The sequence below is a fragment of the Stomoxys calcitrans genome, chromosome 1 (genome assembly GCF_963082655.1).
Source record: "Stomoxys calcitrans chromosome 1, idStoCalc2.1, whole genome shotgun sequence".
NCBI lineage: Eukaryota > Metazoa > Arthropoda > Insecta > Diptera > Muscidae > Stomoxys > Stomoxys calcitrans.
The window spans coordinates 134017995-134035414 of record NC_081552.1 but is presented as its reverse complement, the minus strand read 5'-3'; the positions used below and the strand labels follow the sequence as shown (position 1 = coordinate 134035414).

Below are 17420 nucleotides of genomic sequence, written 5' to 3'. Positions count from 1 at the left end.
AGCAAAATAAAAAAAAAACGCAAAGCAAAATGATCGAAGTTCAATGACCTGTTTCCGGACGGACAGGTGAAATTGCAAATGTATTAGTGTTATTCTCTGTTTGGTCTTGATTGATTTTCCTCACAGATTTAATCCTTTTCCAAAAAGTTTTCATTCTAATACTCGACCTACTAGGCCTGTAGTCTTCACCAAAAATCCTCTTTCTGACTTCATAATAATTCCTAAGTCTCTCATGGAAAGGAACCAAAGGATTAGGACCTAATCGTCGTTCTAACTCAGGGTTATCTGTACAAAGTAATCCCTTTTCATTTCCATTTCCTGTGTAGTTAACACCATCATTTCCATCGTTAAAGATGGGTGATTTATTTTCAAGTCTGGGTAAATTATTGTCATATCCGGTTAAAGTACTGTCAAAATTGGGTAAAATATCCTCACACCCTATTTTGTTTCGGGGCTCGTTTGAGCATGACTCGTTTTGGCTGCACCCTTTGGTGCCATCGCTGAATAGTTTTTTGGATTCGAGCTGCATTTCCTACAGCTGGGTTTGTATGTCTGTGGTGCCCCACACCCATAACAAAATATGGTGCGTTCTGCCAAACAATCTTGGTAACGGTGTCCCGCCCCTCGGCAATTCCAGCAAATCAAACTAATTTCTGCTATATCCTCATCAGGTGGCAGCAACTCTAATACCGGTGTCTGTTCAGGTTCGATATCAATCTCGGATAACCGCTTTTGGAGGTGACCCACCTTACTACCAGAAACACCATGCCTTTTATAAACGTCCTGAATGAAAAATTCGCGGCGGCGGCAAATCTCACGAAGTTGACCGATAGATTCTATTTTCATATTTAAAATTTCGTGCTGGATTTCTGGCAAAAGATTACGTCTCAAGATCTCAACCAGTGTTTTACCACTCAAAGGCTGCTCCAATCGATCCACGAGGTCGATAACCGATTCGTAAAAGGAGTCAAAAGATTCATGAGACTTTTGTTTCCGGTCTCGGATCATCTCCCTAATATCTACATCCGTACGCGAATCCTTATACTGTTCACGCAATGCACGACAAAGATCTGGCCATTTAACAATATCTACCGTCTTGTGGAATCGCCAAAACCAATCGTTGGCTTTCCCGTCAAATAACGCACTAGCATTGCCACACAACAAATGAAAATTGCCACCTAAGGTTTGGTTTGTCAACGCTTCAACCCTATAGATAAAACTGTCGACCGGCAAATAGTTTGAGCTTCCATTAAATTTCATCTTCCAGTTAAACATAATTTGGCTAACCTTATCGGGTCGGATACATAAATCAGGCACGGTGACTGATCCTGCAGAGTACGGGCGATTAGTACCAAGCCTAGCATCAAAAGAATCCTGACCACCACTAACATTCGGCCGATTATTTGATGATGAAGGCAAACCAAGGAGCTGCTCAAGTGTGCGCTGCTCTACATCAGGTAATGTATGCATTCGTGGTGCTCTGTTAGCATCCGGTGAAGACGTGTTCAAGGCATGAGAAGAATTTATATCCACTCTGTTCAATTGAGGTGGATTACTCTGAATGTGACCCATTTGGAAGGCATTCGAACCCAATCTAGACAAACTGGTCTCAACACTCTTATCAACCAAAGTCGAGATTTGGCTGGACAAAGCGGACAAAAGTTGGGATTGCTGTTCAGAAACAATCCTAGATACCATACTCTGAATGTCATTCAAAGAAAATTCAGACATACCAAGGGTCGTACTAGAGGAGGTATTAGAAGGTTTTCCCTGTGAAACATTAGTCGCATTTCCTGATTGACTAGATGTAGATGGGACTAAATCGGTTGATCTCATTGAGTCAAAATTCTTGGCTTTCGATGAAGATCTAGTAGCTACAGGTGATGAAGCAGGCTTAGGCGCCGACGGAGTAGGATCTCTCGTAATTTTCTTACCACACACTGGGCAATTAGGATTGGTTTTAATGTGATTGCTAACACAAGTCTTGTGAAATAAATGCCTGCAAACAGTTTCGGTCAAAACGGACTTATCTGGGACAGTAGCATTGCACACGCCACATTTTGGACCGTTTTCCTCACTAGCTAGCGCGGTAGGCAAATCCTCATTACTACGTTGGAGTACCATTTTGAAAAAAAAAAACCCAAGACAACAAGAGAAGAAAAATCGAAGTAAAATCCTTCACCAGACGACTTCACGAAAAGTAAAAAAAAACCCAAAAATATTTGAATTTGAAAAGCTAAAAATATTCAGAAAAATATTTCGCTTTTTATTATTCAAAAACAAAAACAAAAGTATGGAAGTCAAAATAAATCCCAAAAAAAATAAAAAATGTAACTCTTAAAAATCAAGAGAAAAAAAATATTCCAAGACGGAAAAAAAATCTAAAATAAAAAAGAATAAATAACCAAAAATAAAGCAAAAAGAAAATAAAAAACCAATAATGGAAAAAAAAATCTAATAAAAATCGAAATTTCCAAAACCCAAAATAATCATGAAATTATTTGATTCCTTTAGGCGACCACCAGTAGAAAGGGAGAACAAAATATAAAATATATCTAGGCTCTAAAAAAAAAGAGATTCCCCAAAAGAGAAAGTTAGATCTAAAAGAAAAGATAAGCTTACGTTGGTTGCAAACGTAATCGAAAACATTCACAAATTCCAATACGTAAATTAGAGAGAAAATATCTTAAGAATTTTAAAGTCTAGGTCAGTATTAGACAGAGGTCCAAAATCCTGAATTCGCCAAACAGCAAAATACAAAAGATACCTTCATAAAGATACAAGGCCGTGTACCCCTATAACTGGTAGTATTCGACAGCACCACTGCATTTAACGAAATACAAATTCCATTGAAATTGAGATACACAGAAGAAAATTGAAAAATTGGAAAGGATGGGAATACACAAAAGGATAGAAAAGGAAAATAGGAGCTGAGCGATTTTGCCAAAATATAAAAAAAAATATTTTGAAGTTTAAAAAAAAAAATAAATTAATTTACGAAAATCAGTTTCAAAACGCCCGGCCCCACGTTGGGCGCCAAAAATTTTATATATGTTGCATACAACGGCCAATTTCAATTTCTTGAAAAGCCAGTACATGTTGATCAAGTCAATGAGCAGACAAGTTGGCATTGGCACGCTTATTCGGCTCGGCCTTATTGCTCGTCGGTGGGTATGGGATCTTGCCATTGTCAAGCTCGAAAACGCTACCATAAAACTTTAAAAAGAATTGTCTATAAAGCGTGCAAGTTAAGCTAAGATGGGGACGAAATAGCAACGCAAGAAGTAGAAAAGAGAAAGAAGAAAGTCGATTTCGCAGAGCCTATTGTATTCAGGTTATAGTTGTAACAACCTGAAAAGTCTATGCCCACCCATCCATGTCACCTGGTATCCACCAATATATCCCTGGTAACCCATAACCAAAACCGCTACTGCGGTGCCTTCAGGAATCAAACATAAAGAAATTGCTTACCACATATCTATCGATTTCATGATTTTATTCGACATTGTAACCGATATTAATTCAAAAACAAACATATTCATTTTAAATTCACAAACATTTTTTTTTAAACCCTTATATATATATATATACAAAAGATAATAATAAAAAAACCAAAAAAAGATAAAAAAACAAACAAATCAAAATAATTTGCCTAACTGCTGTTGTTAACTATATGGCTAAAATTTAAAACGAAATGATTAACAGTGACAGAGGTTTGTTCGTAGGTGTCTGTTACGATCGACTGAAATGTTAAACAAAAATGTTAATGCGCATATGTTCAATATGCATAAGAAAGCAAAAGCAAAATAAAAAAAAAAACGCAAAGCAAAATGATCGAAGTTCAATGACCTGTTTCCGGACGGACAGGTGAAATTGCAAATGTATTAGTGTTATTCTCTGTTTGGTCTTATTTGCTGCTTAAAATTGTGTCATAGTTTCAAAACATAAAACCCAATGCAATAATTACAACAACAAATGAAAAAGTAAAACGATTCTTTTGGTCACATCAACTGGTTTACCATAGGGAAAACAACAAAAACAACATTCACGTTTGTACGGCTATGCATTTATGTACTGAGAGTAAGGGACCACCATTCAAAAACAAGTGAGCATATTAAACTGCAGCCAAGAGCTCGCTATATGTTTCAATGCCTCTAAAGCTGTAAAGAGAAAATAACAAGGCATACACAAAAGGAAAAAAAAACCCTTGAACGCCTACGTGAATGTTATTTTCGAGTCCTTTTACCAGGATTTATAAAATGTTCTAATTATTTTGATCTATTTGAAATTTATTGCAGCTGAATTTGTGACCAAAGAAATATATTTTGAATTTATTGAAAATAAAAGAGAATCTTCATTGAAACCACCACTGCTCTTCAATATTCTAACGGTCTGCTCAAATGATTGGCACAACTAGTCCATGCAGCCACAGCATTAATGACAGCAAGTGGTGTTTTCAAATAAAGCAACAACAACAACAAAACAAAAGAGTAAAGAAACCACTTACTTGTCGTTTAGATCCCACGATGAAAGGCCTTTCAGCAGGGGTATGCGGGGCAGGGCTATTTGCACTTCCCAACACTGGTGGATGTTCTTATAACTTACTAGATTTGTTGGTTGTTTTATTTATTGTCTCTTTTATGTGACTTGTTGTTGTAGTCTTTGGGTGGAATGTTTTAATATGATTTTCTTTTTCTTTATTAGTGTTTCACTTTTTTCTAAATTTTTTAAATATATCCTTTTTTTCTTCGACCACTTGCGTAATTTTTACCCTTTAAAATTTTGGAAACTAAATAAATTTTAGAGACACTATAAAGTTGTTAAAAATGTTACTTTTTCTCCAAAGAACCGATTTAAAAAAAAAATGAATATAAATGGAAGCGGTTCAAAATCAAACAACACATACGAACAAATATCATGAGATTTTCATGCATGCAAAGCAGACTTCTGCTTGGAAAAAAAAAATCAATTTCTTTCTTTTTCAGGTTCTTACAGTTTTCAGGCTATCAAAGCAACGATCTTTTTTTTCTAATTCGCACTATAAAATAGGTCACTTTTAAGGCAGCGAATATGAGCAGGAACACACTATTATTTTTTTGTTTGGGGTTATATAGCACACAAAGGCGGTCAGGGCTTCGCCGCAGTCCCCGAATACTTCCTCTCCACTCCCCTGATCACGGACACAAACGCGGGGAGTAGGAACGAGTTAATTTCACGACGCTGAGTAACAGACTGATGGGTTCCGTGTAAATGGGATGCAATGGTACTCCAAGTCAAGCCAGGGACTTCGTTCGCCTCAAAAGAGAAACCAAATCGACCAAAGAGAGTTAGAAACCTGAGGGAAACACACGACCTCTTATTAGAATTGGAGCAAAGCAAAAAAAAAAACAAAACTTAATTTACCTTTGTAGGTTTTTAATGTGGAAATGGTTAATGCGGGTTTCATATGCGGCAAATCAATAATTTAAATGACCGGAAATAAATTATGATTCAATGGTAGTTTGGCTCAAAAATTTATCCAAACACCCTTATTGGAAAATTTAACATAAGTTAGAATAAAATTCCAACCTTAAAACAGAAAAAAAAGAAAATTCGAAATAAATGAAAGCAAATCACTTTATGCCGACCTACCGACACCCGAAAAATAAGAAAAACTCACAATGGATAATTAAAGAAGTTCCGAAAACTGAGCGGTTTTCATAAAAAAAACGGATGACGTTTCAATAAAAAAATTCACAGCGGTTTTATTAAAAATTGACTCAACAAACAACGATCGTAGCTTTATGTACACTTGTTCACTCTGGGAAAGCTTGCCAAAAATGAGGAAGATGGCTTCTCGGCCAGGCCCTTTTCTACTCTCGCCAAAGCATCAGAATTTCCCAAGCTCTTAGCAAAGTTTACAACAAAAAAGAAATGGCCCGACATATACCAATGCAAAACAAACTCAATATGTCGCGGAGAAAAGGAGATAACATCATTGCCTAGGGCATAAAGACTCAATGGCATAGCATAGATATAACAGCGATTAAATGTAATGTGCGAAATCACAGGTATAATCTAGGGAGCTATTTGCCAAACCAAGCCACCAACACCATAACACAATCAGTCTGGCCACAAACCGGAAAAGGAACAAAAAAGAAAAGAAAGATTTAAACCAACACAGCCACAAGCGCCACTACAACCGTCAACTTTGAACATGCTAAAACTTTCAATAAAAAGCTACAAAATATTAATCCTGGTCCCTCCGCTTTTAAAGAGATTTGCCAAATCACGGGAAAATCGAAATCACCGTTCTTTCCGCAAATTGTCCGCGGTAATGGCATTCTCACCAATAGTTCCAATATAGTCCAAGAGTTTCATGAGTTTTACTCAAACACTTTCCGTAGAAGACTTCCCCAACAACCGGTAGAAGATTTCAATTCTAGATTATTAAACTGTATAGATGTCATCCCTCGCCATATTTTTAATCAAAAGCATTATTAATTCCACAAACAACAAAAAATCCGGCGACTTCGATGGAATCTCCAATTTTATATTAAAAAAGATTCCCAGACTCCACCTTAAAGTTACTGTCTTGCATCTTCAACCAATGTTTAAACAATAGTTACTTTCCCACAGTTTGGAAATTAGAAAAAATAGTTCCTATTAAAAATAAAACCGAATCAATGACTGGAGCTGAATATCGTCCGTTTTATCTTCTGTCTAATGTCGGGAAATTGTTTGAACAAGTCTTAAAAGAGAAAATTTGAAACTGTTTTGTAATTGAACCAATGTCAGATTACCAATTCGGCTTTAGAAAAGCGCATTAAGCACAACATGCTATGTTGAATTTCCAAAACGATACTGTCACTAATTTGCGGAATCAAACATGTACCGTTGCAATTTCCTTTGACATTGAAAAAGCTTTTGATTCTGTAAACCACCAAGGTATATTATACAAACTAACTGATCTGGAGTTAATTCTTATCTGGTAAAATAATCTGCAGTTTTCTTTCAAATCGGAGATTTTGGTTTGATGTCCTAGGCACCTCATCGGATTTCGGCCCTGTTAACAGTGGAGTGCCCCAAGGAAGTGTGCTGGCACCACATGTTTTTAATTTCTTCTTAAATGACTTCCCTCATAAGCTTTAAAGTAAAAATGCCTTATGTATATAAGCCGTCGTTTGTTTATAAACACAAACACATAATAATTACACATAGTAATTTTCATTCATTATTTGCTAATACCATCCCGCACTGTATGTCAACATAATTTAACAGTCTATTTGTTATTTCGTTTTAAAATGATATTTAGTTATAAGTTTTTTATTATTTCGCAGACCATGGTGCTCTGTAATTAACAGCAAAGACCGGGAGCAAGCCTTTACATTCAATCTTTTGTTTTGATTCTCATTCATATATGTATGTACATACAATCATGTTAGCATGTAGCGAGTAGACCAATTCATCGTGTACTATAACGAAACAACAATAATTCTATGTTCGTTTGCTTTAAAGTAATCGATAACCATTATGCAATACATTCCAATGTAATCGAAAATAAGAAGACTCAATAAACATCACTACTGCTCAAGATATATTCATTTACATGTAGTGGCAGTTGCCCAACAACAAAATATTGAGTGCACTATCTGTCAAAATCAGCGATTAGTTCAACTCTGATTTTGAGTATGTAACTAGTTCGCGCCATTTTTCGTTATTTTTGTGTGTTATAGTTCTTAACTATAATACACACACACACACACACACATAATACACACATTGCACTTCGCGAGAAAAATTTTACTCAGCTGTTTACGGTACAGTACCTGGTAATTATGTCATGCTACTACTACTACAAATTTAAAACAGGCGATAATGAGGAAATACTACAAAATTAATTTGGCAACCCATGGATACTCCAAAATGTCCTTATACACAAGGACAAACCATTATCATACTAAATATTTAATTTAAAACAAAGGTACATAACAATATGTTATGGAAATTAAAAAATGTTAGTAATTCACATATAAATATTTTCTATGAAACAAATTTTGAAATAATTTTTTTTCCTATCAAAAAATGTTTTGAAATTTTATGTGTTAATATAAATAAGCAAAGAAAAAAAAATTGAAACTCTTATAAAAGTCGATTACGAATGAGACTAGTACCAAACTGTACTAATCATTTCACGTTTCATCCATCCATTTTTTTGTTACCATACTATGTTGCTTTACTATCAAAGGCGTATCGTACGTAAATGAGCTATCAACTTATCTCTGGGTGTTCGTGCATTAGTAATGATTTGGCTTGGTTTTCTAATATTCAAGATTTTTGTTTTATTTACATTTGTTATTAATCCTTTATCATGGAACCATTTTGTAATAATATTGGTTTGTGTCTGCGTTATCTACTCGCTTCCTTCTTCGATTGATACCACAATCGCTGTATATCGGCATAAGCAAACGTTCGACTGCTTTTGACCAGCGCAACTAATTCATTTGCATATGTAAGCTATAATTTATCATGTATTTTTACACTTTAACTTCTTTCAGTAAGATAAGTTGTGAACCAATCAAGATATTTACCACGAACTCCATTTCTTTCAAGCGTTTTTATCAATACACTGTGCCTAAAGTAACAAAAACCTTGTTTAAATGAAGAAACAAGACTAAACAATGTGCTTTACGATTCAAGCATTGATTAATGTTTGATGGGAAATGTCCAAGTAATTGATTGATATTTTTTCCTTATTAAAACCGTACTGATTTTCCTCAACTATGTTAATTTTTGGACATTTTTAAGTAGTTGTTAAAATCAGTTATTTTCCACTCTTATAAATTAGACTGACTATAGACGTTTAAAAAGCTTTTGGAATTTGCCCTACATTGAAGCTCGCGTGTTATTTTTGGAGTTAGGTTTTCAGCGTTGAATCTTAGATCTTTTTGACGTATGCAATCGATACCCTCGCCATTTTGCAAGTTCATATACTTGAGGATGTTTAATATTTCCTATTCGACAAAAATTCCTTACATCAATTAATGTCACCAACTATTATAAATTGTTAGTTTTTGTTATATTTTGTTCTAGTTTTTCAATTTATGTTTGTTTCTCTTTCGAGACGAGCTCAATGATCGGAGATGCAAATGGAAAAGGAAAGCCAAGGATAGCTTCTGTGGTTAGAAGACTTTTCAAACATATTAGTTGTGATGGCTTCAAAGGCTGTGCGTTGGTATTTTGTATTTGAATCATATTAATATCTCTATTAGCTTTACTGTTTCCCAATGCATGTATTTTTGTGTAATGACAGACATTCTTTCTATGGCAAATTATACTTCTTCCGTACTACACATGTTTCTGTGCATCAGTTGGAAGTTGTATTGATGGCTTCGAACGCTAGACAACGGCAACGGCTCTCGCTGTTATAAAGAGTTAAGTATTAGACCGAGGTGGACGAGAAATTAGCAATTTTATTTTTTAAATATCATATCAATCAACGTCGATTCGTAGTTGCCTTCTTCTATTGTGTAGCTTATTTGATCTTTTATGTGCCCCACAATTCGGCCGCATTTGCTTATTCGGTTGTAAAAAACAGAAATAAATTCTTTTATGAGATAAAAAGTGTTTTCCTCATATGTTATAATGGTTTCTACAATTATACTTATATATACAGTTCATAATTTTTTTTAATTGGGGCTAGAAATGATTTAAAGTTCTTTCTAAGGCTGGTTCTATATTAGTTTTTCGCCGCAAAAGTTGTATACGAAGAAATTAGTATAGAAATACTTCTGCTTAATAATTGCGTACATTTTATAAAGATTTTTGATGTTTTAAAATTAAAATAAGAAGAATTTCAGGCCTTGACAAAAATTATTAATTATTTTCGTTGGCTTCTCTGTCAACGAAAAAAGGAGATTACGATTACTGAATTAGAGAATAGCATAATCGTTAGTTCCTTTTCCATTTGCAAAGAAAAAACTCCGATCATTGAGCTCGTCTCCAAAGAGAAACACACAAAAACTGTAAAATTTAATGAACTTGGCCCTAAAGGCCGGTACGATGTTCTTTTTTGTGGAAAAATTTCCGAAAATCGTTCTTTCGGTTGTTTGGCAAGGTTCCCATATTTGATTCTTTTTTTGGGTTTCTTTGGCCAAAATTTTGCCATATATATATGAAAGTTAATATGACATCAAATAATTTGTCAGCTGCTTACATGCATGTGTAAACACAAATGTGAGTGTTTGGGTCGTACTGAAATTCATGTATGCTGTTGTAATTTCAACCAAAACGAACCCGAAACGTAATTAATAAATAATGAAACACAAAACAATTTAAAAAGAGACAAATGCAACATTTATTTGTAAAAATAATTAGATTTTGTAGCATTTTCACTGTTATAAGTTAAATAAGCGCAGCTTTCCAAATGCCTTTGTCAGCATCTTCCACTTTTATCCAAATATTGTTGTTATAATTGCAAGACCAAGGGCACAACACTTTCTTTCACAAACCTTAATATTTCGTACAGATTGATTGAGTTGCTTGTTAAAGAAATATTTATTTCTCTTTCGAGTATATTTATTTTTATATAAAAAAAATACTTTCTTATTTATGCATCCCTAAACACTTTATATTTTTTCCACCCAGAATAAATACATGTGAGCAACACCACTAACACTTACCCCCAGTTACAATTAGAAGTTTGACGATCGCGTTTATTTTGCGTAAGGGTTGGTATTCTATTCTGCTTTCGGAATAGCCGCTGAAATTTTTAATTATTTCGCGAGCGGAATTTGACAGCAATCAAATGTTTTTGTTTCCATACCAAAACACGTTTCTTTATTTGCACTTATTGTTTTCTCTATTTTATATATTCTTTCTAAAATAAATAAAGACAAAGGAACCATTGAAACCAATAAAACAAACTAAAATGATGCCGGCAATAGTTTCAAGTGTTGCCAATATAATAGTTTTTTTTGTCATTTTCCTCACTTTAAACAGAGTACTACTTTTCCGCCTGTTTTCAGTCAATGTTTCACCGACGTTTTTTTATATGGAGTTTGACAGCATTCCACTCCAAATACTGAACAGAATACTCAGCTTAAAACGATGACTTGTTGCACAGCGACTGTGGTTGCGCTCTTAATTAGAAATTTTCCCGAAATGCAAATTTTCCCTTGATGAAAAAACAAGTTATGACGAAACGAAAATATTTCGGCAAATTTGTCCGTTTGTTTTTTCATATGGAGTTTCAACGCGAAAACCATATATAGTACCGGCTTTTAATCGTTGAATAAATATGTTACGTTCTTCCTCCTTTATGGCAGGTGGTATGTTCGTTTTTCACTGTTGAAAGCCCATGTTTTTCGCGGTTACTTTTTGCAAACACTACACAAATAACAATGATAAAATAAAATTTTTATAAAAATTTTACCATATATAATGAGGGAATGACCTGAATGAAATGAGCAAATTTTTTTTTTGCTTTAAAATGTTTTATCTAAAAAAAGTAATCGGCGAAAAATATTGTGAAAAGCGAATATAGTGCCAGCCTTTAGTTATGCCATCGAATGAATGATGACACCATATGTCTTAATATTCGACAATAGTAAGTGGGGATAAGACAAGCTGCTTATGATACATTTTTCTCCGAACAAACTAATAGCTGGAACTACAGCGGTCAAAAAGAGTATTCATCATTCAATGTTTTTTTTTTAATAAGTCTACAAAAGACAATTGGAATAAAAACATATTAAACTAATGATGCAGTAGTGCTTGTGTGATATATATGTACACAATTTCATTGTTTTTAAAGAAAAAAATAGTATTTATTGGAACAAAAAGGGCCATTTTACAGCTGAACACAAAAAATTAAACAAAAAAAGTATTCATCATTGCAAAAAAACAAAAAAATAAATAACATAATTTAAAAAAATTAATACTTTGTTATTCGACCACCGCGTCTTATAACTTCTTTTAAACGGTTTGACATCGATTGGACTAATTTAGCGGTTATATTTTGGTCTATATTAGTCCATTCCTCCATTATCACCTGTTGCATTTGACTCTTGCTCGAAAAATTGCGCGTTCTCAATTTGCGTTCGAGATGTTCCCAAAGATGTTCAATTGGGTTCAAGTCGGGACTTTGAGGAGGAGTTTTAATGACTTTGGGGCAGTTTTTCAGCATCCACATCTTGGTATTTAAAGCAGAATGTTTGGGGTCATTATCTTGATAATATTGAAAGTTATTACCAAGCCCAAGTTTTACAGCACTATCTTTTAAATTCCTCTTTAAAATGTCAATGTAATACTTATGATCCATTACTCCATTAATAATTTCAAGATTTCCCGCTCCTGAAGCCGCCATACACCCCCAAACCATTAAACCACCTCCACCATGTTTTACAGTAGCAACTGTGTTTCGTTCTTCAAGCTCTGTATTTGGTTTTCTGTACACTATGACCTTTCCATCGCACCCAAAAAGATTAAACTTGCTCTCGTCTGCAAAAATGACTTTTTTCCAAAATGATTCGGGCTGTTTTACATACATTTTTGCGAAGTTTAGCCTTTTCACTCGGTTTATTTTATTTATAAAGGGCTTCTTACGTGCAGTTCTTCCTCTGTAACTATGCCTTTTGAGTGTATTTCGAATTGTTTGTGTAGTAACTTCCTTCCCTAAATATTCCATAGTGTTTTTACGAAGAATGGTCGCATTTGTCTTCGGAGTTTTCTGAACTTGCCGCACTAGCCAACGCACATCTCCAACTGAAAGTGCTTTTGGTCGACCAGATCTTGGTTTACTGTCAACAGTTTTCGTTTCTGTCCACTTTCTGACGATGGATTGTATAGTAGATCGTGGTCTATTTAATATTTCACTGATAGTTTTTTGAGTTAAACCATTCCTGTGGTGTTTTATTATCAAAACTTTTACCTCATCAGAAACCTCGTTTTGCTTACGACTTATTTTGACAAAAACTATATTTTCAATGAAATTAAATATTTGCTGTCAAGGGCAAAGCCTCCTTTACTAAATAAAACAGAAAAGGGGGATTCCCAAATAATATTTGAATTTGACTTTGATGATAGCACATCAATGATGAATACTTTTTTTGTTCTGTTTTTGGTGTTATTATATAAAATTGCATTTTTTGCGCTAATTAAATTTATTTTTTGAATTTATTTTAAAACATATTACGAAGAATAAACTATTGCATAAAACTGCATTATTTGTTTACTTTAAATTTTCTTCAATTACCCAAAATAAGTGAATTTATTATCAATTTTGCTAATGATGAATACTTTTTTTGACCGCTGTATATTCGTTTTTTACTGTTGGAAAACCATGTTTTTCGCGATTTTTGTACTTTTTTAAAACATTACAGATATCTCAATGATAAAATAACAAGTTTTTATAAAATTTTACTTTTTTTTTGGAAAATTTTCCGAGAATCGCTTTTTTGACAAGGTTACCACATTTTATTTTTCTTTTTGGTTTCTGTGTACACACAAATGGGAGTGTGTGGACCGTACTAAATTCATATATGTTATTGTAATTTCAACCAATTTTGGGGAAAATTTTCCCTAAGCCGTTCTTTCGGTGGTTTGACAAGGTTACCGCATTTGATTTTTTTTGGGTTTCTTTGGTCACAATGTTGCCTTTACATATAAAAATTAATCTGACACCAACCAATTTATCAGTTGCTTACGTACATGTTTACACACAAATGTGAGTGTGCGCAACATACTCAAACTCATATATGTTGTTACAATTTCAACTAAAACCCACTCCTTCGAAATTAATAAATAATGAAACACAAAACTATTTAAAAAAAAGCGAATTCAGCTTTAATTTGTAAAAATAATTAGATTGTGTAGTATTTACGTTGGTATAAGTTAAATAAGCACAACTTTCTAAAAGCCTTTGCCAGCATCTTCCACTTGTATAAAAATAATGTTGTTGTAATAGCAAGACAAAAAGCACAACACTTTCTATAACAATCATTATTACTTCGTACGGATTTATTGCAATAGCTTGATATGAAAGAAATATTTATTTTTTATTTATTTTAGAAGTATATTTATTTATAGTTTTATGCAAATAGTTTCTTATTTATGCACCCACAAATAGTATTTTTTTCCACCCCGACTACCTTAATATTGTTGAAATCAGCGAAAATATCGGGAAAAGCGAATATAAATAGTAACAGCATTTAGGCGTTAAAAATTTAAATAAAATTGCTTTTAAAGCGCAGTATGCACCTCTGGCAAAATTTTCGTTAGCATAAGAAATGCATTGACATATCCTAAAAAACAAAATTTTCGTTAACGGTACCGATACCTTTACCGCTTTCAGGTACGCAGCTCAAATGAAGTTATCTTTGCGTAACAGGGTGACATAAAAGGCATTGGTGAATTTTCTTCTTGCAACTACGAATGAAAATGTATGTTTTAATAGCTCCATGCCATGAAATACGGTTGTTTGCGAATAAAAATGATTAATTACAGCACATATGTACTTTATCAGCCAAACATGTCCAAAATTATAAATCGATGTTTTTCGCCATTTTGTATTCTACACAACTGTTTTTCAGTGGCGACATAAATGTCTTGGCTGCAGTCATGACATAATTACCAAGTAGTGTACCGTAAACAGCTGAGTACAATTTTCTCTCGCGAAGTGCACTATGTGTAAATGAGTTTTGGTCGTGTACGTGTGTTCATAAAACTATGAACATATGTTTGGGTGCTGTTTAGGAATAGAGAAAAAGACATACAGCAAAAGTGCTTTATATCTTCTTAATGCTAATCACTATTACGCTGACCCTTTTACTGAGTCATAAAAACGCATGTGTGCGCATGTTTATTTAGGATAGCAATGAGATTAGAGCGCATGTGTACTTAGGATAGTAATAAAAATAGAAGATAAGAACTAACAAAGATACCACTGCTTGGGTATCTCGTTCTAGTTAATTTTAAGATTTTCAAGAGTTCTAGTGATAGAACATTGACAAATAAAATTCAGTATTAACAGAGCACTTGAACGTGTAGTTTATATTCGTATAAGCATTTGGTCCTTCGAAAAATTGAGTTTTCCCCCACCAGTGGTAAGAAACTCAATGGAACTAGGCCTTTCAAACAATTTAAAAAAAAAATCTGAATAATAAAATTCAGTAAAAAAGCGTCCTCGTGGCTTTGAACAACGAGAAGTAAAACAGAGTATAAATCTAACACTCAAAAAGAAGTGTAGGTTTACTCATGTATGATTTGGTCTTACAAACCATTAATCTTACGTAAAAAAAAACAATTAAATTAAAATTGTTTATTAAAAAAGGAAAACACACTGAGAAATAATAACAGTGAAGAAGCGTGGTCTGTGGCTTAAACAACGGATTTTAAATAACCACTGAGAAAGAAGAAAGCAGTGAAGAAGTGTAATTCGCGGCTTTAACAGCGAATTAAAACAAAAAGACCGTACATAAATAAAAAGCAGCAATTACTAAGAAAACGAAGATGGGCCGAATGGAGCTATATTTGCGCCAGAGACAACTCGGCGATTTTATTGTTAAAATAAAGCAAAGCTGCATTAAAGAAACGGCAAGATCTGTAATTAAAGAAAACTACAGAAGTCAATTGGATGGACACTGGAAGGAGTTTTCCAACAACCATGATAAGTTAACGGCAATTGGAATCAACGATGTTGAATATTTCGTCAAAAATTATTATGGACATATAAATGCCATAGTAAATGAGACTTATGCAGCCATAGAAGAAAAAACAACGGAACCTGAGAAGAGTGAAGTTAACGCAAATAAGACTCCGGAATTCAAAATACAGTCGTCAGCTCCATTAGAAGAGATAGGAGCTGGATTAGAAATCTTATCTGCAAGTTCAACATCACCTTAAAAAATTTGGACCAACTTAATGATAAATGCTTGCTGGAAGAAGCAAGGAATGTGATGGGTGTCCAAATGGAGCAGATCAAAAAATTCTCCCAGGAGGAGCGTCTCAGCGGAAATTGACACGCAGAGCAGCGTTGTACAAAGTATACAAATAAGCTGTTATTAAAATTGGAAAAAATTAAAAACTCCGATTTAAAAAGTCCAATAAAGTTGGATAGCATTAGAATTCCAGATTTCTATGGAACAATAGAAGAATGGTCGTCATTTCACGACCTATATAAAAAGCTAATACATGATGTTGAAAGCTTAGCAGACGTCGAAAAAATGTATTATTTAAAGGCACATGTCAAAGGAGAAGCATCGAAAATCATAAAACATTTGCCAGCCGATGGAAGCAATTACCTACCAGCGTGGGAAATTCTAAACCAACGCTATGGAAATAAGAGGATCTTATTCCAGACAATATTAGATCGTTTGTTGGATCAGCCTAATGTTACCAGCGAAATCTCCAAACTAATAAAATAGAATGTGTTCAAGCATTGAAAGCGATGAAGTGCAACATAGAAAACTCTGATGCGGTAATAGCTCGGGTAATAATCCGTAAACTAGACAAGAAAGGCTTGTTACTGTACGAGCAGCATACAAGAAAATCAAAAGAAATCCAGGAACTTAAAGATGTCTTGGAATTCTTAGAGGAGCGGCACAACAATTTGGAAGCAGCCGGGTCGAAAAAAATCAATAACAACTACAATCACCGGCCGCAGCAGTCTACAAAAAGTATGGTGGTGTATACAGATAAAAATAAGTGTCTCTATTGTAAAAAATATGGACACTTAACCGAGGAATGACTAACTTTCTTGAGATTATCAGTGCCAGACCGACTGTCATGGCTTAAATCAACAAAGATCTGTCAAAAGTGCCTAAATCATAACCAAAATACTCGATGCGAAAGTAACATTACGTGCGCAACGTGTGGATTTAGACATCATACGCTGCTACATTTCCCGAAAACGTCAACCACATGTGTAACCAATGGGACAAAGAGTGTCCTGCTTGCAACAGCGCAGGTACAAGTGAAGAATGTACATGGAGAGATGGTAACCTTGAAAGCTTTAGTGGACCAAGGATCGCAGTCTACATTTTTAAAAGAAGAAGCAGCCCAGATACTTCATATCCCTAGAGAAAAAACCAATATGGAGTTGCATGGACTTCGAGACAATTTGATGGGAATTGCAAAAACCAAAGTTACTATCGAAATCCAGCCAAGGTTCCCCAGCAGCTTCTCGTTCGAAGTCGAAGCGTTTTTACCAGCTGTTGCATCTGTTCATTTGGATTCTTCCTTCGTCCACAATAAGCACGTATGGAAAAAATTTGAATTGGCTGATCCCAACTATTACAAGAATGAAAGGATAGACATGGTGCTTGGAGGCGATGTGTATGTCGAGATACTCAAAAATGGCATACATAAAAAGAATGGAATGGTCCGTTAACTGTTCGAGCACCAGTAGCGAAGAAGGGTGTCAATGTCACTACAGAGATAGA

General features: G+C 34.3%; 1 protein-coding gene and 1 long non-coding RNA gene across 2 annotated transcripts in view; one reads left to right on the top strand and one right to left on the bottom strand.

The window, feature by feature from the left end:
* The window catches only part of LOC106092641 (kinesin light chain), a 220157-nt gene that overhangs the window by 180527 nt on the left and 22210 nt on the right, over positions 1–17420 (bottom strand). The window lies entirely within an intron of this gene.
* Positions 6186–7573, top strand: LOC131994351 (uncharacterized). Its single transcript, XR_009396652.1, has 2 exons — positions 6186–6927; positions 6987–7573. It is a non-coding gene; the product is annotated as an uncharacterized LOC131994351 (long non-coding RNA).